Source organism: Macadamia integrifolia, chromosome 11 (assembly GCF_013358625.1).
Source record: "Macadamia integrifolia cultivar HAES 741 chromosome 11, SCU_Mint_v3, whole genome shotgun sequence".
NCBI classification, from domain to species: domain Eukaryota; kingdom Viridiplantae; phylum Streptophyta; class Magnoliopsida; order Proteales; family Proteaceae; genus Macadamia; species Macadamia integrifolia.
Window position 1 is genome coordinate 17,140,047 of NC_056567.1, and position 22,547 is coordinate 17,162,593.

A 22,547-nucleotide genomic window follows, 5' to 3' on the forward strand; every position below is an offset into this window, starting at 1 on the left:
CCCCCCCCCCCAACAAAAAATAGATGTAGAGTAGAAGACAAAATGCATTTTGCCTTGGTATATTTTGCTTCTTACCAAAGAACTCATAACCATAAAGATTTATTGAATTGTGGTCCTTTTAGTTATGTAAACTAATAAAGAACGTTTATGAGTTTATGAATTTAAGCTTAGTACAAAACTAGAAAAGAAAAAAAAAATGTCAATTTAAGCGTAATATGACCCACCAATTGAAGACTGAATGATATAATGAACAGTATGAAAGGTTACCAAAAAAAAAAAAATTACATGATAGAATCCATGAGGGCAAACAATTCTACATGGATTTGATTTTTAAATTATTATAATAGTAAAAGCAAGAGATGGTTATTGCCAAAAATGGAAATGGGATTTTTTTTTTTACCTTGGTATGAGTGTATGACCCAAGGTAAACTTTCCACCTCTATTACTAAGTTTTTTTTTTTTTTTTTTTTTTTTAATTTTGAATATAAAAAATATTAGAATATGTATAATTGATTTTTACGACAAGAGACCAAAGTAATAGTGATCCGAAATAGATGACGAGTGGGTGAAGATTATATTCCCTCATCACTGTCCATCATTATACTTAGATGGGAGTCTGGGATATAGTATATCATATAATATATCTTAGTGGAATATAAGAGGAAGTGATATTGAGGGAGAGATAGGTCTAAAATGACTATTGAATAAGTTGTAAGAAAATATATACATATGATAGGATTCGATTCTTGTATGACCGTGGAAAGAGTTATACGGTGGAGAAAGACCCATATAACTGACCCCTTGTAAGGTCGTGGATGTTCTAGTGATGTTACTTTGACTTCTTCTTTTACCTCTTCTTACCACATTTTAGTTATTTTACTACTTTTATTCTTACGCTTGGATCCATGTAGCTGATCCCATTATGTTGGGATAATGTTATGATTATTTTTTTAGTGATATTGATAGGTTGCTTGTTGAAACTTTCTCTATGGGCGAAAGAAAACTTTTGTCAATTCTTTATATTGGTATAAGAATATGAAAAGAAACTTGAAAGATAGGATGACCCATGTGTTAAGATACAAGGGAGGGTGAAATGACCACTCCATCCCCATGAACAAGAAAAATCCCTCAATTATTGATTCTTTCGTGAGTTCACATTTTCCTTTCTGTTTTAATGAAAAATGCAAATCATGATCAATCTTCAATATTCTTGAATGATTAAGTTTGAGGAATTTAAACAATTGTATTGTAAGTAGATTCAGTGTGTTTAGACAAGCTAAAATTAGCTTTTTTTATATGGAAAAAAAAAAACCTGAAAGATAATGTGATGCCTACATTAAAATACAAGGAAAACGAAATAACCACCCTATCCTCATGAACGATACAAATCCCTTCACTTCTGTTGCTTCTATGCATAGTTCATATATCCCTTTATGTTTTAATGAAAAAAAAAAAAGAGTAAATTTCAATATTCTTAAAAATTAAGTTTAAAGTGTTTTAACAATTTTATTGTAAGGAGATTCAATGGGTTTAGACAAGATAAAGCTAGCTACAATGTACATTGCATATGTAGTGTTGCCTGGTTGGAGCTTTATGGTTGTTTGAGCACATTGGAAAACGAGATGAGGATATAGAAAATAATGAACTCCTGTATCTTTATTTTCTTTTGGCAGAGTCTATCTCTATTTCAACTTCAAGGTTTGTCCTTATCAAAAAAAGAACTTCAAGTCTTGCCAACTACTTACTGATGAACTGATCTTTCATAGTAATTAGGAGAAAGTTTAAATTATCTTCTTTTCCATTTTTTGAGAGAGAGAGAGAGAGAGGTGGGCAGGCTATGTTATCAATCTGTTGTCAGAGGACAGGTAAAGACTTGTGGAAAGCAGACTCATCTGATAAAGGAAGAGTCCAAAATTGCATTCAGAGAAACTAGAAAGCCGGCTAACATCTTGTGCATTGCCACCCTGTGTGGGACCCCCTTCAGCTTGACTTTTTCTTTTTCAAACAAATTCCTTGTTTATTTTATTTTATTTTTAAATTTAACTTTTGATTGTAACAGTAAATTTGAATACATTTTTTTTTTAATTAATGAACAGCTGTAAAATTTATTATTAAAAAAAATATATTTCACATGGTTTCATTTAAAATCCTCATTTAAAAAGGATCTTAAATGGGTCATTTTCATTATGCCACATGGATTGATCAAAGATGATGAAGTTATTTCTGTCATTGCATGGTGAGGACCTAGTCTAAGATTTGTATTAATCACATTTATAGTTTGTATCAAATTTAAGAGTTTAATTCAATCAAATACCTTCTGAAGTTTTAGTATGTATTTTTATGTAATATCTTTACATATCTACAGTACTATAATTGTTACTTAGCCATTCTCTCATAGTCTTGAATTTTTAATATTACATTATCATCAACTTGATAAACTCTGATTGAACTGAAATTTGATACCGAAGTAAAAGACCAAGAGGTTTACTTATCCAAAAAATTTGAACTTATTTCCTCTCCCACATCGTTGTTTCTTGGTGGCTGGCTGGCCATTTAGGAAGCTTCCTAATCTATAAACTTAACTATTTCTTTTGTGAATTTGCTTATCCTTCCTCTATATAGAACATTCTTCAAAAAATTGGATGGGGAGGAAGAATAAAGCTCTAGGATCTATTGGTTCTAATTGGATGGCATGATCCTTTGGAATCAACAATTGTTATAAGCCAAAATATACAAATTCCACATTCCACACTCCTGATTTATATATATATATGAATTCATGATCAAACATTTCATGAATTCAAAGTTCTGAATCTTTTATATATTTGTTTTATATGATTGATGAAACTCTATGATTCAATGACAACTCATCCAATATGTGGAATTATCCTCATTGACATCTTTATTTGTTAAGATTGTACTCCCGGTTTTTTTTTTTTTTGTAGTCCTAGTTGTAGCCAAACAATGATGGATGTGAATTTAAAATCGAAATCGTTTACGAAATGTTGTTTACATCAAAATCATGAAACCGTTCACTAAATGGTTTGACTTTGATTTTAAAATTGAAACCGTTGGTAAATAATTTAAGTAAACTGATAAATCAATTAATATATACTTTGTAAGTTTAAGTCATTCAACGTTAAGTTTAAGTACATTTCAATAAAAAAAAAATAAGTTTACATAAAAAAAAAAAGCATATATAACAAAAAATTTTAATTCAATGTTAAATTTATTTCCATTACGTTTAAAATTTTAAAAGCAAAGAAATCTTTTAGATAACAAATTAGGAACATAAAAAAAAAAAAAACCATTTAAATGAAACCATTTATTGAGTTTTTTTAATATATAAAACTGTTTATTAAATGATTCATTTTGTTTTATCTAAAAAACCTTGTATCAAATCGAATTGAACCGTTTACACTAAAATTGAACCCATTAATGCCTTATTGCAAAGAAAAAAGAAATGAACAAACCTTAAACTGCATTCTAACAAAATGTAATTTTTTTTTTTTTTTGGGGTGGGGGGATAAATAGATTTGTTTATTGCAAAGAAGAAAAGAAAGAAACAAGGTTGCTAGGTCATTCACGTAGTACTATTTGTACTACTTGTATTAGTAACCAACCATGCTAGATTGGCTTAAACAGTCACAAAGACCTCGAGATCACTAGCTTGCAACGCATGCTTGTTTATTTATCTAATTTGTTTAGCTTTCCTCAATTGAACATTTAAACACCTCACATGGTTGGCTCATCCATGTTTAGTTCTATGAAAAGACTATACAATCTTATTTAATTTGTGAACAGCCAAACAATATGTCCTTTATAGTACATACCATAAATAGTTTATGTGAACAAGACTGATATAGCAAAAGAAGAAAATTATAATAAAATTTTAGGCTTTCTTTCTAGACTAATAGGGTTTTTAAATTATTGGACTTGATGAACGTAATCTTAATTAAGAATTTATTATATATTAATTTATTGTCCTAGAGCTATAGTACATTGGTAAGGCTTCTAACTTTTAGGATTATTTTAAAAATAATATTCTTATTTAGCCATTTGGGTACTATAAACACAATATGCAATTGCCTTTTAGAGCAATGGTACTGTAGACCCCATTTGTTCAAGTACAATTAGGTTTAGTTATTGAATTTAATGAGAATGTGCATCGCACAAACTCAATTGTTTAGTGAGAAAACCTAGGTTCAACTAGCCTTTTGTAGATGGAGCATTTGATGTAGAAGTAAGGGTTACCTTTATCTCTTTAGAAAAAAAAAAAAATTTACCTTTATGTTGGTCTGACTTTTAGAGGGTCATTGTATAAGTGAGATGTGTAGTGGATTTAAAGTTTCAAAATAGATTTAAATTCTAGAATTTTGTTTTCCCTCTTGAATATTGCATTCACCGGGACCATGCACCTGTTTAAATATCAGTTTTTGGAGGTCACTCATTCATACATTAAGGTTTTGATTGTGACCCCAATGAGTATTTGATACATTTACTTGTTTTAATGACAAAAATAATATCCTTAAAATCATTAGGCACACCTTAGGCCATTCACATGGGGTGTTTAGTGTTTTTCACTGCTTTTAGTGAAAGTTGAATAGTTCTTATTCAATTTTGGTATAACTCGGTCCATGCGGTTGTAGGGTCAGTATGGGCCCACGGGACTAGTCAGACCTGAATACCCGTCATTAGCAAAAAAAAAAAAAAAAAAAATCCTTAACAAATGCAAATATTTTTTGTGTATGATATTTAGATTAGTTGATTAATATATTTGCTACTCATGGAATGGGAAGATGTTTATTTAAAACCAAAATCTTATTTTTGAAAGTTCATGACCAATATGCCCTGAAAACATATTAAACAATTTTTTTTTTTAGTTTAGTTCTATTAGTGAACTCAATGAATTGCAAGTGAACTCAACCAAACTTAAAATAGTATTTTTTTTTCTTCATTACAATAATATTTTATGATACATTAATTTTAAGAAAAAACAAAAGATGAGTTGGTTGGCTAACAATAAAGTCCTCCTATTCATTTGAATGATCTAGCAGTGTTGAACCTTTTTTACATTTTTCATTTTTCATTTTTTTTTTTTTTTTTTTTTTTTAATGTATTTTTGTTGACTCATGAAAATTTCAAATTCCCAAGAAATGAAGGATCTAAATATGACTCACATACTATTAAATCGATCAATAATTAACCAGCAGCTTCATGACTAACATCACTGTTGGACCACATAATAATTAAGTTACCTAGAAGTTTAAATTTAATGGGGGTGGGGAGGGGGAGGGGGAGGGGGAGGGGAAGGAGGAGATGATGGCCATGCTGCTGGCATCATGCATCCTTACACATTCTCTCTTCCTTGACATATTAGTCTTCATGTGTACGAGTCATATGTTATACCTTCCCAATGATCTTATTAGCTTGACATAAGGAATTCCTTTCCCATGCCAGCAGCGCTTGTCAATCCCTGCCCTTAATACCGTTACTACTTTGATGCACGGAAGTAATCAAGTAAATCTGTTTGAACAACAGTTGTCTAGTGTAGCTGGTGAGCTATGTGGTGTGTATAAAACCCATAATCACCAGGTTGTTATCTACTTTCCTCTCTACTTATAAAAAAAATAAATCCATTTGATATTTTCATCAATGAGAAAGAGAGAGAGAGTGTGTGTGTCTTGCATGAGGACCAATTGCACTTTTACACCATCACATCCATACATTAGTCACATATACTAGAAAAGCAACCTTGGTGGAAGTATGTATGTTTTGTAATGAATTCTGCTTTTTGCAAATAATATATAAGTTATAAAATTTCTACAAGGAAGGAATTCATATATAGCCATAGACTTTCTGCAATGTGACAACATTTGCTGCTACTTAATTAGATTCCTTGAACAAAGTTGTCAATCAATTTGTTTTACATTGGCTGAGAATACAAAACTAAAAGTTTGGAAGCAATTTCCTTTCACGGTGAAGGAGGAATTTCTTCACCAATGTATGTCTTAGTTCTTGAAATGGATCCGTGGGAATAGTAGGGCCTAGGGATATAATAGTAGGGGCATATTATCGCTTCGTACTGTAAAGAGATCAAAGCTAGTGTGCCCAGCTAGCGAAGGGTGGTCGTAGATCACAAGAAATCCATCTACGCACGTTAGCACGCACCTGAGTGCTAGATGATCATAGATCAAGTTCTTAATTGGTTGCACAAGTGCGTTAGCACACGTAATAGTTTGATTGCTTCTGATCTACATCTTAAATGTATGTACTTTTTCTTCAAATCAAATGGTCCCTTAAAAGAAAGGATTGCATACCTTTAGAGTACCCTTAAAGGATTGCATTCCTTTAAGGGTCTGGTTGGCTAAAACAGAAGTAAGTGAAAACTAAGTACAATGTACAAACTTTTCCAGTTCAATTCTAATTTTTAAAATAAAAATATAGTTTACTTCCATTCAATTCTAACCAAATTGTGCCTATGGGAATACCCAGACCAGATCTCACTTGAAGGTTGCACTAAGGGAATTTTAAAATTCACTATTTATTAATTTTTTTGTTCTTTTTTTTATGTTCACTTAGATTTTGAAATTCTTATGTATCATTAAAGTTTTAGTTAATTTTTTACTTTTAAAATGTTACTTTAATTAATTAATTTAAATTTATTTTCACATAGACTTTTGCAGCAATCATTCCTCAACAATATCTTCATTTTGCAGTTTTCTTCCTTGGCCTTGAATTTCTTTCTTTATCTCCGTATAATTTATTCTCATCCCCACCCTCAATCAAAAAAAAAAATATCAAATATTAAGTTTGAAGTGCCTAAAATCTTGTATTCATCCCCCCACCCCCCCACCCCCCACCCCCTCTCTCTTCCCCCAAAACAAAGAAACTTTACTAAAATTAGTTCAGAACATGAGAAAGTATAACCATTCCCCTAACCATGCTTATAGTTGCTAGGTCTTCCACATTATATTTATGTTTCACATTATTATCATATTTTTATTGATTATTTCATTGAGTTCCCAATTACTGTTTACCAGAAAAAAAAAAAAAGAAGTTTCATGTCATAAATCATTTATTACATTATTTATGGGCATTGTACATATAAATAAAATTGATATGACCATTAAATCTGTGACACCTACTTATTAGTCTTCCAATTTACCTTCGGATTTGTTTATAGGTGAAGTTTCAAAACCAAAAACATGGGATACTGTCCCACAATACTCATTATATTTATATTTTTCATACTCACATTTTGATTTAATAAAATTTTTCATTATATCTATTTATTGCTTAATTATAGCAGTTATAGTTCTCAATAAAATTGATGTGACTGTTAAATTAGGTTGCATCTATGATAAAAGCAAGCATGTGTTTACATTCTTTGAGATGTGTAATAAGATTGATGGTGTGGGTCCACACATTTAATGTCCTCACTGTGTTTTATTAATTCTAAACGTATATATGTTTAAGTTGGTCACGGCAACTAAGTTAATATTTCTTTTCCATTTCTTTCAATTTTCTGTGCATGACATAGGTTTCATACAATTATACAAATTTTTTTTTTTTTAATAATTGGCCTCATATGTTTGATCAATTCAGATCTTTCCTCATTGATCGAATTCATCATATTATCTTTCCATGTGGCACGAAATAAATGTGAAGGCTAAATTATTTACAGGACTTGTAAGTTTAGAAAACCTTTTGTAGGAATGATTCCTCAAAATTTTTCTCATTTTGTAGTCCCATACCTTGGCCTTGAACTCTCTCTGCCTTAATTATCCATGCAATACATTATTCTCAATTTGAACTTTGAAAAAAAATAAAAAATCAAAACAACCTTCAAAATATATAGATAATAAGTTACAACAGCTAAAAATCCAGTGTTCTATTCCATTTCCCAAGGGGGGGGGGAGAAACTTATCTAAAATTATATTGTGCAGATGATAAAGTTTATTCATTATGCTAACTAGGCTTATATAAAGTTTCTAGGTTTGTCACAGTAGATTTATGTTGTTGACATCTTCTATCATATTTTGACTCCATGAAGTTCCCTATTATATTTGGTTATGGCAATAGTATTTCTAGTGCAATTGATGAGAGGAGTTGATCAAGTGACCAACCCTCAGGTAGGTACTCCATTGAGCACTACAAACAGTTAGGCCAAGGCCCAGGTGTACATAAATGATAAGTTTCAAATGCACACAATTCGGGATCTGTCCCCCCCCCCCTTATATATTTTGGTGTTCCAGTTACGTCGAAAAAAATTAAGAAGAGTGAGAAGGTAGGATCCATACATTTAACCCCCTATCTCTTTTTTTTAAATTCCATACAAATATTTATTAATACATTGGGTAGAGGATAAATAACTAGGATGAGGAAAAAAAAAGATTTAGTAGATAGAAGATTTTCTTATAGGAAGAATTTATTAATGGAGGGAAAGAAGAAGAAACTACAAGAAACTTCAAGGTCCTTTCTATAGTGCACTATATTATTTAATTATGAAAAAAAAAAATCAAATAGTATGCCATGGAAATAAAGTCTCAACCGTTTCATGTTCCCGCAAACTAGTATAAACATTGGACTGTGACTTAATTTTTTTGCTAAGAATCAGCAAGAATACTTTATTAAGAATATAAGTAACTTCCTTGAACTACTAATTCGCTTTGGCATGGTCACCAGCAGAAAAGCAGCTCAAACATAATAGAAAAATTCAAGCGGTTAACAAAACCTTATATTTGGGCTGTGAATTAAGGTAGTCAGAATTTCCTTAATAAGAAGATACTCAAATTTAAAGAAAAATAACTAAATTTTGACATATGAAATCCTATTAAAAAAAAAAAAAAAAAAGATTCCAAAATTCTAAAGTTTCAGGTGGTTGAAATTGGGCACACTTCTGGGATGCCCAGCCTATGCCATTCTCTCTCCCTTCCGTTTGAAAATAATCCCCTTGCCCCTTGCATCTCAGCTCTCCCATTGGTTGAGATGCTAGCTCTAAGAAAACTAGTGACGTGTCCAATCATCCCCCTAAAAATATAAGCTTTTTCTAATAAAGGATGCTTATTCACCCCACGACCTGCATAAACGCTCCTTCATCCATTCCCTTCCCCCCACATGTCAGTATTCAACCTGGGTCTCGGCGATCAACAACTGAAGGCTTTACCATAATGCCAAGGGTGGTACCATAGTATACAAATGATATTATAAGCTCATCGTAGGTCATTGTAAACATATCTATTTATTATATTGCATCCATCATGTATTGGCTAATTTACCAAAAAAAAAATCATATATTAACTAAAATCCCCTCGACGACATGTGTTATAAAACTCATGACATAGTTGAACTTAAAAAATTATTGTTATTAGTTCTTGTGCTGAATGTGATTGAAATTAGTGTCAAATGATGTGGATTATCACAGGTGCCCCATATATATAAATTCCTATATATATTTCTATTATTTCTTCTAAAGCATTGAATCTTCATCTTAAGATACGCTAGCTTTCTAACATCGAAGGAGAATCATCGAGTCTTCTCTCGATAGTATGACCAAATTCTATTCCATGCATGATTGGAGGACCATTCAGGCCCAAGAATTGTGCATTCTCCATGTCCTAATGAATGAGTGAGAACAATTGAAAGCAAGAGCTACCACAACCACACCTTGTATGGATTATATTTTCAAAATAAGAAAAGGGGGGGGGGGGGGTGTGGTAATTTTTCTTTTTTTTTCTTGGTGACAACATTTCTAGTAGGTTATCTGCCCTCCAACTTCTGTTTTGGACCACGTGAGTCCCCTCTTATAGAACAAAGACCAACAATTTTTTTTAAAATACCAAACCTTTGTGGACCATTTAAGTCACATCTTGTGAAAACTATGGAGTCACTCTTACAAGGCAAACCCTTGGGATGTGTTTCTCTTTTACAATCACCATCTAATGCAGTATTGGTCTCCTACTGTCCAAATGCATTTGGATCCTATAGGAGATACTACAAAACATTGGTTACCAAAGAGGAGACACAAGAGAACACCTAATTGTCCCACCTCTATATATATTAACCCATGAAAGGACTTAAAAAGAGGTTGAGATTCAGTATTAGTCTAGTATGAAGTCTGATTTTTTGTATCATTTTGCTTTGTTCATGGGATTTTTAATGGGATTGGCCATGATGATTTAACTAGGTTTAATCCTTGTTTGAATCCAATAATTTGGATGTGATCTGTTACCTACCAAAGAAAGATGCCTTAATTAAACAAATTCTAGGATGTAATCTTTTTTGTATCATTTTGCTTAGTTCTTGGATTTCTTAATGGGATTCCAATCAAGAATCTTTATTGCAAGTAAAAAGGAAAATGGAAGGGACACATTCTCTACACATAATAAAAGTTTTTATTACTTTATTAAGAACACATTACACACATATATATATATATATATATATATAGAGAGAGAGAGAGAGAGAGAGAGAGAGAGAGAGATGTGGTCCCTTGAAAGGGAGTTTTCAATGGATGGACTTTTTGGACAAAGTGGTTAACCTTTCAACAGAGTGGGTCTTAATGCAACACTGGCTTCCTGGCCCTCCACATGCATTGCTCAACTCCCCTAATTGACAAACAATAGGAGCTAGACAGAGATACTGACGGTTTCATCAGCCACAACCACACTCACTTAAGATTTCAATGGAGAAGGTGCAAACCCAATTGTCAAATGAGGCCTTCAAGAAGTAGCCAAGAAAATAAGGTTCATAGAGGCTAATTTGTTTTGTTGTTACATTATAAGTTAGCCAATTATAATAAAAGGACAAGGGTATCTGCTATTCTTTTGTTTGTCACTATTGCTCAAAACCATATTTCAACCAACTATTGCAGACTAGAAAAAATCTTGTTTGGCCTTTTCCATGTTCTCTATATTAGTTTTTCACATGAAATAAGCATCCAAAGATTCCCAACTTTTACACTTATTTGTTTATATTTTTCATTGTCATTTTACACTTATTTGTTTATATTTTTTTTCATGCAGAAAGGAAAGATAAACCTAAGAGAAGGAAGAGGGACTTTAAATAATTTACAACTTAAGAGAGTGAACCCATATCTTGGGAAGGTCAATCTACAACTGAGTGCAATGAGATTTATGTTCAAAATTAACAACTGAAGCACTTGTGAATTGGTGCATTCAGCTTCCATGCTGCTATACATTGCCTTTTTCAAGTTGTATGATGATATGGTGTTGCTAACAGTGTAAGCAGTGAAGAGCAATTGTCATAAAAAGTATCATTATCTTAAATATAGAGAGACTAAATTTTATAAGTGAGGTTGATACATACATCTTATGTATCTTGAAATACGAGAGATGAGAGAGAATATAGACGACGATGATTTGGTTTAATTCCTATCTCACAAGAGAACTTTTAGTAGAGTCATTAGCTACTTCTTATGTCATAAGAACCCATATAAATAGGCATTCCACGCGGTTACAACTTAATAATTTACACCCATAACCCTTAGTTACATAACTACACCTATTATAACACAACCCTTATTGTATTTTTCTGATTGATTTCCTTGCATCTCTTTTCTGCACTTTAGGTTTTGATATATTATTTATTCACTCAAAAAGAAATTATTAATTTTCTTGATAATGTTACTTTTTTTTTCCTTTTTGAAGGGAACTTTTTTTTTTTCTTTTTCAGATGGGTACACTATAGGAGAGAGGAGTGAAGATAACCCTCAGAATAGTCGAACTCAAGGCCGCCTGATGATTGTGGGCTTAGGAGCATCACAATCTCACCAACTGCTGCAGGCCAGAAAAAGATTACCCAACTTCTAGAGTGGCTAAGTGTGCCATCTCCTTATAAATCAAGGGAGCATTTTGGAATGAAAAAAAGGATTAATTTCCTCAAGAATAAATTTATTTTGGGTTTGAATTTCATACTTCAAGCAAACCATGGAATTTTGAACTGGAAGGTCATCATTGTCAAGATCAATACCCTTAAAAGCTCTAATTAGTCATCTTTATTGAATTCTTCGTAGTCCTTGATAAATGTTTTGCTTAATCCAATTCATCTTATTACAACCGAAACTTTCTGTATGTCGCTATTCTCTTAAATTAGGTGGACTTCCTTTTTTTTAGGCTTTGTCTAGGATTTTGTTTTCTAGGAAATAGAAGGATTTCCCTAAATGGACTCTTTGTATTAGTGGACAATAGTCATGTGGGTTGGCATCATATTCTCATGATATTGAAAGAAGTCTCAAAATGGAGTCTAGCTTACCAAAATCATACAATTCCTTTTCACACAATTAAGTTCTTGTTTTGATTTTCTTGTTTTTTAATTTGGAAAGAGGAATCTCTGATGGAATTTTGGGTTGTGTAATGAAAATGATTAACCCTTAGGGGGTTCTATTGTATTTTAAAAGAGGAAAAGAACAGCACCAAGAAACAAATTAAATTAGACATCTTCATTTCTCTTTGTTTTTGGAATCAGAAAAATTGCTAAAGTGACAGATCAAACATGTTCCATGATTTCTCCTCCATCTTTATGTGCCTTGTACGTTTCAGCTCAATAGCCAAGGGGAAACTGTTAATCAAATGCTAACAATTTCAAGGCGGCTATGACAATCAATTTGAAATTAATAATGGAAGAATTATCAAATGGTACATGAATCTTAAGTCGTGGTCATTTTTGGCCCTTCCCTCGGCCCCCCGGTATAGTGACAAGTTCCATGTTTCTCCTGAATTATCAAATGGTACATGAATCATGAGTCGTGGTCATTTTTGGCCTCTTGTCCATTTTCATTTGAAAGACAAACTTCTCCATTGACTAAAGTTACTATGGTTTACAGTCAATAGTTCTTTATTAATTTATTTATTTTTTTGCTAAAAATTCATTTGTATTGAAGTAGAAAGTAAGAAAGAAAATTACGCACAAAAAAAAGAAAAAGGCGAAATAAGGGAGAAACACCAACAAAAAATTCTTAACCAATATCATATCCTCATTCATAAAATTGTGAACAATTCTTACTAGATTTTAAATTTTTATTTGTTTGAACTGTTGATTTTGCTTCCAATAAAGTGTTATCTTTTCTTTTTGGTATGATAACATGCACAGTTATTAGTCATATTATCTTCTTAATATTCTTTAATTACATAAATAATTATGATAATATGTTATTCATCAACTGCCAATCTCCCACTATAAAGAGAAATCTCCACGATACTATTATTTTAGCATTTCTCATGGTGAAACACAATGGCAAAAGTAATCTTCTCCTCTCAAGAGAAAAAAAATACTTTAGTTAGTTGTTGTTTAGGTCTAAGGATGGAATGAGAAAAATGTCAAAATTACATTTTCAAAGAGAAGGAAAACAATCACCTATTTATCCTTTTCCTAATGATCCTGTTGATGGGTTTTCTAATTAGATCCTCCCTTCACTTTCAATGGTAAAAATAAATATAAACATTGCCGTCAAGATTTAAAAATTCAATCCATTTCCCTATAGCAGTCAAAATCGGTTATCAAATAGTGTGGTGATGAAGACTTGAGGACCCAATTTCTCTTCGTCAAGGATAGAGAGAGAATATCTTCAACTATGAGATTCGATCTTCTAAGAGGTGAAAGTTAATGATGACATTCACAAGTTAATGATAATATTCACCACTCAGAGAGTCCAATCACAAAATCAAATCATTGATGGTGAAGTCTCAAACTTAATTTGTTGGTTTAATGTCATCGTATAAATAGAGATCTCTCAAAAAATTACTTGACGTCTTAAAAAAAAAAAATTGGTATTTTCATCTAGTGTGGACCATTAAAGTAATCCACGAATTGTATTTTCATTGACCTAATTTCCATTTTATTGGAGAAAGTTTCCTACTATTTGACGGTCATTATAACGACCAAGAAAATAAAATCCTCTTTATGATTTTCATTTTATCCACATGAATGCTCACATTGAAATTCCCCATGGGAAAAGGGAAATCGCCTCCCATTTATTAGTAACAAAAATTGCTAATTAATATTTGTTGTGAGTTTTATAAGACGTGATGGGAAAGTGAGTTGATATACCATGCAAAATAAGATTTTGATTGATGATGGTAATGCACGAGTCATCTCGTCCATATCATAGGAGGATGGAATTTTCAACCTTCTTCTGGATAAGAGCAACAATGGCGGACAAGACGTGAAAAGCCTGACAAGGTGGACCCATTTTCAGAGTACAGGTGCAATCATTTAGTCTGTCAAGACTATATTCTAACTTTTCTTTTAAATCTATTATTTTAATAAAACAGCAACTCAATATTATCCCAACTAAATGCATCGTCAGCTAGTCAAATACAGCATAAGAAAAGTTAAAAAATAAGGAAAGGAGCACACAACAATAACTCAATAAAATTTCACCTAAATAGGGTCAGCAACATGGAGCATTATCCTTAAATCAGTTTAATTCGAGGTCACACATGGGACAATATGTTAAGTCTTTTTAGGGTTTCACATCATACCCTAATCGTTTCCTACACAGACAACTAGAACACGATATCAAATTATTAAAAACATAAATGATTTAATCAAAACATAGATGATTTGTACTTTTCACCTAGTATGCTGAAGACGATTGATGTTGGTCACTCCCACTTTCGCTCTCTTAGCTTGGCTATGGATCTTCTACAGCCTCTTAGACCTCCTTGTTCTCTCACTAGACAACTAGAACACGATATCAAATTATTAAAAACATAAATGATTAAATCAAAACATAGATGATTTGTACTTTTCACCTAGTATGCTGAAGACGATTGACGTTGGTCACTCCCACTTTCACTCTCTTAGCTTGGCTATGGATCTTCTACAGCATCTTAGACCTCCTTGTTCTCTCACTAGACAACTAGAACACGATATCAAATTATTAAAAACATAAATGATTAAATCAAAACATAGATGATTTGTACTTTTCACCTAGTATGCTGAAGACGATTGATGTTGGTCACTCCCACTTTCGCTCTCTTAGCTTGGCTATGGATCTTCTACAGCCTCTTAAACCTCCTTGTTCTCTCACTTCAGTGGTAAAGTAGAAAATAGTGAATAATAGTTGTAGGGACCCAAAACCTAGTATTTATAATACTGTCCTGTACTTAAACCCTAAACACAATGGATTGGGCTAGCATATCCCTAAACCCTAGTTCATGCAACTTGACTCTCACCCATTTAATCAACCCGAATAATTAATTAAGCTCATAAATCCAACAACCTCCCACTTAGGCTACATTAATTATAAGATGTCTTTCAAATTGGTGTGACCATAGAATCTCATTACAATAATCACTCTTACTGTGATTCAGTTGAAAAAATCACTCTTATTGAACAGCAGAATAAGATACACCTCAATATACGGTATACAACTTTCTGTCATTACAAACATAAGTAAATTTCTCAATACGAATCTATGTGGGATATTATCATGGAAATATTGGCATGTCCTTAAATAGCACTGTTGTCATTCAATGTAGGTTCTTAACTATGATATTAACCTTTACTGTGGTAAATCACCTTTGATCTGAGGTTAATATCTAACTGTGATTTTTCACTTATAAACTGTGACAAACATTGCCTTTGAACTGTGCAATTACTGCTTATAACTGTGGCAAACATTGTCTTTGAACTGTGGCAAGTACTGCCTTTTAAATCGTGCCAAAAATATTACTTATAACTGAGACAACTATTGCCTATAAAACATGTTTAAATGAAACGATAAAGCAATTAATAAATTGAATAATTGTGCATAATATAAATGCCAAAATATAATTATAATCGATCAAATTATGCCCTAAAACATATTGGTTAAAGTTTTAAAATATAAACAAGAAGCAAAGCTCCCACTATTCAAGCATTTCAAAACTTAATAATACTCATGTTAGAAACATGATCTTTGAACACTCCCACTGGAAAAGCCTTTGTAATAGGCATGTCAATATCCTGTCAATGACTAAGAGTTGTAACTGAAACTGTATCCTTATATTCTAAGACATGGATTCATTAGTCCTCTTATTTCTTGTATTAACTATGAAAAATTCATCAACTTTTAAAAATTCAATTACCTTTAGGCAAAAGAACTCCTAGGCAATGTTCTTTCTAACATGTGATGATATCACCTTTGAAAAAAATTTCATTTTTACTGTCAAGAAATACACAATTAAATTGAATGTTCACAAATTTTGATGACATCACATTTGGAAAATGCCACATTTACTGTTGAGAAAGACATAATCGAATTAAATGTATCACTTTGGTGGATTTCACTCAATCCTATCATATTTTTCTCATTGAAGACATATCTGTGTATAGGAGGAACATACATTTAAATGTGTTAATAGGACATAAAACCATACAAGAGTCACAACTGTAACTATATTCCTATCCTTTAGGCTAAGAATGCATTAGTCCTCTTGCAAATCCACATTTACTATAAAAAGAACAATAACTTTCGACGTCCCCTCACCTTTGGGCTTAGAAATCTCTAGGTTACTGTCATTTTCTTTAACTTTGGTGATGTCATCTTTGGGCAAATGTCACTTACTTTTTACTTTTGAAAAACCCATGGAAGAATAAGATGTGCCACTTTGGTGGATTTCACCTCACCCTTTCATGGTTCCCTATAAATGCATTATGTAGCCAATCATGTACGGTCATTTTTTTTAACTTTGGTGACATCACCTTTGGGCAAATGTCACATACTTTTCATCTTTAGAAAACTCATGAAAGAACAAGATGTGCCACTTTGGTGGATTTTACCTCACCCTTTCATGGTTCCCTATAAATGCATTATGTAGCTAGTCATGTGTGAAAGTTTACACCCAATTTAATTCTAAAATCATCCATTCATCACAGAGTGTTCCAAATGTGACATGCAAGTATAAAATATATCATTAATTTTTTACTTACATCATTAATAAATGACTTTTCAATATCATGGCAATGATAAACCAGTGCATGCATAAACATAAATATATGTGTGAAAACACACACTTGAAGTATTATTTGTACAACCACTAACAGAAATATGGCATAAAGTTGTTATAGAACTGGAAATTATAACAAAAAATCTTTCCAGAACAAAATTAGGACAATAAATATAACGCAAAATAATTTCAAAGCCAATATAAAACAAAGACAAAACACTACAACTGTTCTAAAACAGTTATGTAATAAAAAAAATATGAGTCTAATTTTCTTGTATTGAAAGCAACTCAGAATATTGAACATCCTCCATTGATCGAACCATATAAAACATTTCAGAGTATATAAATCTATCATCCCACTAGTTCGATCAGTTAAGTAATTATCCACAACATCCCAAGTACATGATAAAGTGACATCATGACGACCAATGGTATTTTATTATTCACAAGGCATTCGGACTCTCAATATAATTGATTCACATTTTAAGAACTCATTAGGCATTACTTGAAAACTCTTTATTTTCAAATAACATCACTTTAAAAAACACTTTTAAAGATTAAAGATAGACACCCAATTTTGTCTCTTCCTTATTAAATCATCCAACATACTTGGATTTAAAAACAATCCCACAAGAGTTTAATAAAAACAAACCTCTTGGCGTTGAAAACATTTCCCTTTAGATAACCAATAACATAGTCATTTCTCAAAACATTGATTAATGCCATATTGTTTCAATAATTCAAAACAAACATAACATAAAATTTCAAATAAACATGTCATATAACCAAGTAGATCATTAAATGTGGCCCGAAACAAGGAATCCAACACAAAAAATGGATTTCGATTTGACCTTAAAACGACCCTTAAAATGGCATTTAAAGTGATTTAAATAAAAACCCAAAAGGAACCAAAAACCAAACAAATCTTTTTTTTTTTGTGGGTTTCCCGACGATCCACCGAAAAATCCAAAACATGTCAAAAGGGTCAATGGGTTGGAATTTGGGTCGACCCAACTGGTTTGGTTCATCCCTGAACCGGTTTATCATGTGACCCAATCTGATTTTGGCTCAGCTTGGTCCAGTTATTTGAACCACAATAATCAATTGACTCATTTTAATGGATTAAGTCAATGGGCTTTAGCCCATTACACTTAACTTAAACATTTAACATAATACAAAATGGGCTTTAGCCCACCAGCGCAAGACTTAAAACAACTTAAAAAATGGCTTGAGCCCATTATTCTTTCAAGGGAGAGGGATAGGTATGTTAGCGTAGTACCTAGAAATTAGGAATGCTAGTGGCATTTTGACCGTAGGATTTGATCGACATTCATTCAACCGTTGGATCAAATTTTCAATTCACGGTTGCAATACCTTTACTATCTCCCTCTCTCTCTTCTTGTCGGAAAAAATCATTTATTTACTGAATCCAGCCGGAGAAAGTGAAGTAGTTGGGGTTTTTTTTTTCTCCTTTCTTCTAACGATTTGCAGAATGCAGGTTGAACATCAGCAGTAGCTACAGCAGCGGCAATAGCAGCCGAATTTTATACGATTAACATTATATGATTTCCATTTCTATTTTTATGTTTTATCTAACTGCTGCAAATTACTTGAGTGCGCGACAACGGCAGCAACAACGAAATTTTATACGATCAACATTATACAATTCTCATTTCCATTTTTATGTTTTATCTAACTGTTGTAAATTAGTTGTGTTTTTCTACATCATCAAGTTCTGTCTAGGGCTTGGAGTTTTATTTTATATTTATCCCTTCTTGTTTTAGAAATCCTTTGGCAATCCGAGAAAGCTTTTGCATAGAACAAATGGAAGAGAATCAAATGATCCCTAAAGCTACCAAGAACAGGTAATCTTACCAAGAACGGGTAATCTTTTGAGCCTGAAATAATGGAAAATTTCATTTTCTTTAAAAGAAAAAGAATGAAGGGGCTGGTAAGGGTGTTGAGGTGGAGAGAGATTAGGGGTGAGAAGTCTGGTTGTGGTGGCTTGCTTTGATACCGGAGATCTCCGGAGATGGAGGAGATAGGAATGGGATACCAGAGAGAGAGAGAGAGAGAGAGGGACAGCAGGAGATTGGCAAATTTTTTGGAAGGTAGGCGGAGCCAAAGTCGGAGCCGGTGAGAAAAAGGGAAAGGAAGACCGGTGGAACGGCGGTATTGAGCAAGTTTTGTAAGACAAAAATACAAATGGATGAGATCTTTTATCTTTCATCTGACGGCCACTATTTGTTAGCATACCTAATTCCTAGGTACTGTGTTAGCATATCTGTCCTTTTCTTTTTTTCTCTTTTAAATATAAACTCCTAAACCCATTAAGTTATAAATAAAGGAGACTAAGGTTATTAAGGTAAAAACACCTTCATACAAAACCCTATCCATGGTCTTCTTCCTCCTCTTTGTTTCTTCATCCTGCCGTCAAAGAACCTACAACTATTTGTAGGATTTTTTTTTTCTTGAAATATGTCTGTTTACCATTAATCCCATGACTCATATCCAAATAACAACCCAGCCCACTAGAGAGGTCATTATTTCACCCATTTACTTATGATATTTACTATATCTCATTTATTTATTTCAGGTAACTATGCTACTGTATTGCATTAAAGCAAATTCCAAAACTTTCCAGTTGGATTTAAATATGTTAACCGAAATCTGATATCCAAAAGTCCTAACCGCCTTTTGAGTACGATTTCTAAAATTACAAATATAATTATATTATTAAATCAAAATTCAAAATTAATTACCCCTACTATGATCTCTTTTCCATATTCTTTATCCATGGGAAGGAATTGGTTGAATTAGTAAGGTCTTTGCTAAAAAAAATTTCAAAAGGTCTTTTCAAAATGGAGGATCTCTCCACTTGGTTCATGAGATCATAAATCACTATTAATTGATTCTAACTCTGTATGGGTTAACTCTGATACCACTTGTTAAGTCTTTTTAGAATTTCACATCATACTTTAATCGTTTCTCACACAGACAATTAGAACACAATATCAAATTATTAAAAACATAAATGATTGGATCAAAATATAGATGATTTGTACCTTTCACCTAGTATGTTGAAGGCAATTGATGTTTGTCACTTCCACTTTTGCTCTCTTGGCTTGGTTATGGATGTTCTATAGCCCCTTAGACCTCCTTGTTCTCTCACTTCAGTGGTAAAATACTGTTCTACACCCAAAACCCTAAACCACAATGGATTGAGCCAGCATATTTCTAAATCAGAGAGTGGACCGAACCGGTTCATGCAACTTGACTCTCACCCATTTAATCAATCTAAATAATTCATTAAGCCCATAAATCCAACACAATATTTATAAACTATGCATATCTTTCCCCAATACTTCTATCATTTTAATTTAAAAGAAAAATAAAAAATAAATATGATTAAAGAGAGAAAGAGGGGTACCATTATGAATAAGATTCAACTTTTTTTTTTTCGGTCATGTTTAGTGTGACCAACCACTGGTTACAAAAAATTCTCATTGAGAAATAAACCTTTAAAAAAATATATATTAAAACAGAAGAGGTGAAATGCATGACACTTGAACATCTAAGGTGAAGAGAAAATCTCTTCATCATGATTCATATGTTATGAATTTTGACAAATAATGCACATATTTTCTATACTAGTATTAAGTTGACCTGCCACCTTCCACTTGAACTCGTTAGCGTTTCAACTGGACACTGCGACAACCAACCAATAGACCACAATGGTCTAATCTCAGTCCGGTAATCATCAACTGGGAGAGCTCCAGAGACTTGAATGCAAAAAATCTAGCATTAGTGACCAAAGGGTTGTACAACTTGGGTCTGGCAAGAGGGAGGAAGGGGGGGGGGGGGGGTTGTGAGTTGGGGAGACAGGCCAAGATGTTCTAATAGGCATGGATTAGGGCAATAGACTTGGCCTTCTTTACTCTCCTTTTTTTAAGGTCTTCATATGTGCTCCGAGCACTCTTGCAGAGAACTTTTATCCCTAGCAATTAACCCTTTCGTGGTGCAGTTTTACCATATAAAGAAAACCCCCTTTCTTCTCTTTATCGATCCAATCTTATCGGATGTATTCAAAAAAATAAAAAAAGATTGTAAATATATTTTTTTGTCCTTTGTTTTATTCTTATAATTATTTAATGTAGTATTTAATGCATGATTAAAAATAAGTTGGGCAAAAAAAGGATGACATGTCGCATGGCTACTGTGACATCTCACAGGTCAATGGGAGAGAAGGCGGAGGTATAGACTATAGACTACACAGGGTTAGGGCAGTTTTTTTGTTAGCATGTGTCTGGTATAGAGGGTGCAAATGGTTTACAATATATATTTTTTTTCAATGGGAGAGCAGGCGGAGGTATAAACTACACAGGGTTAAACTACACAGGGTTAGGGCAGTCTTTTTATTCAGCATGTGTCTGGTATAGAGGGTGCAAGCGGTTTACATTTTTTTGTTTTTCAAAAAGTTGAAAGTCATTTAATGTAGTTTGGAAATGAAATGAAATGATTTTTTTTTTTTTAATATGAGATAAGATACTAAACACCATAGATAAAACAGTTAAGTACATCCAGTATGATAGTCTAGGGGGGTGCGGGTAGTAATGCCGATAGACACCCATTGTCTTACATGGATTACCCTCTCATTGTCTGGCCTATATTGAAAACACACCTTAGTAGTTAGGTTATATACATTCAAAAGAAGAGGAAGGGTACTTAGAGGCCAATAGAGGGGGTTAAGTGACTGTAGTAAGGTCCCTAGGACAGCATCATCACTCCATACTTCTTCAATTTCTCAGCCGGCCTGTTTGGCTTTGTTCAATCCATAAAGAAATGCCCTCACACTAGCTTCAACGGGGTTTCCTGTTGACACATAATTAGCCATTAGTGAGACAACACAAGTGTTGAAGTGAACTATGCAATAAGCCCATCCTATCTCATTGGAGGATTCAGATCTATATGTAGAGCAGATCAAAATCGGTTCCCACAGGTTTGTATTCTGGACCAGAGGTTGGCTAGGGTTGGGTGACATATCAGTGATTATTGTATTTTCCATCAATGTGGGTCCAGTGGAATGAAATAAATTACCCTGCATAAAAATTGCATTAAATAACTTTTAGAAATTAGACAAATGGCAAAAGGTTACAATTAGTTCTACTTAATGACAACATGATACACTCAAATTATTTTCTCTGTCTTAGTTGCAGTATTTGCACAGAAAACATGTTAGGCATATCATGATGAAGAAAAAGAATCCAAACCATAAAATTGACCAAGATACCATTTATTTCTTTCCTCTGGGGAAGTGCAGTTGGGATGGGGAATGGCCAAAAAAATAAAATAACCACCCTTATAATTCCCTCACCACGGGGAAATTTGTGTTTTCGACTTTAACAATAATACAAAGAAGAAAGTCTACCTCATTTTAGGGTACACAAATACCCTCACGATACAATGCTGCACACATCTAAATCTCCATGGCCAAGAAATTCTCCTTCTTCATGGTTTACAGAAAACTCGGTCCTTGAACAAAAACAAAACTTTCATTGCACTAATTGCCATCATAACCACACCCCCCCCCCC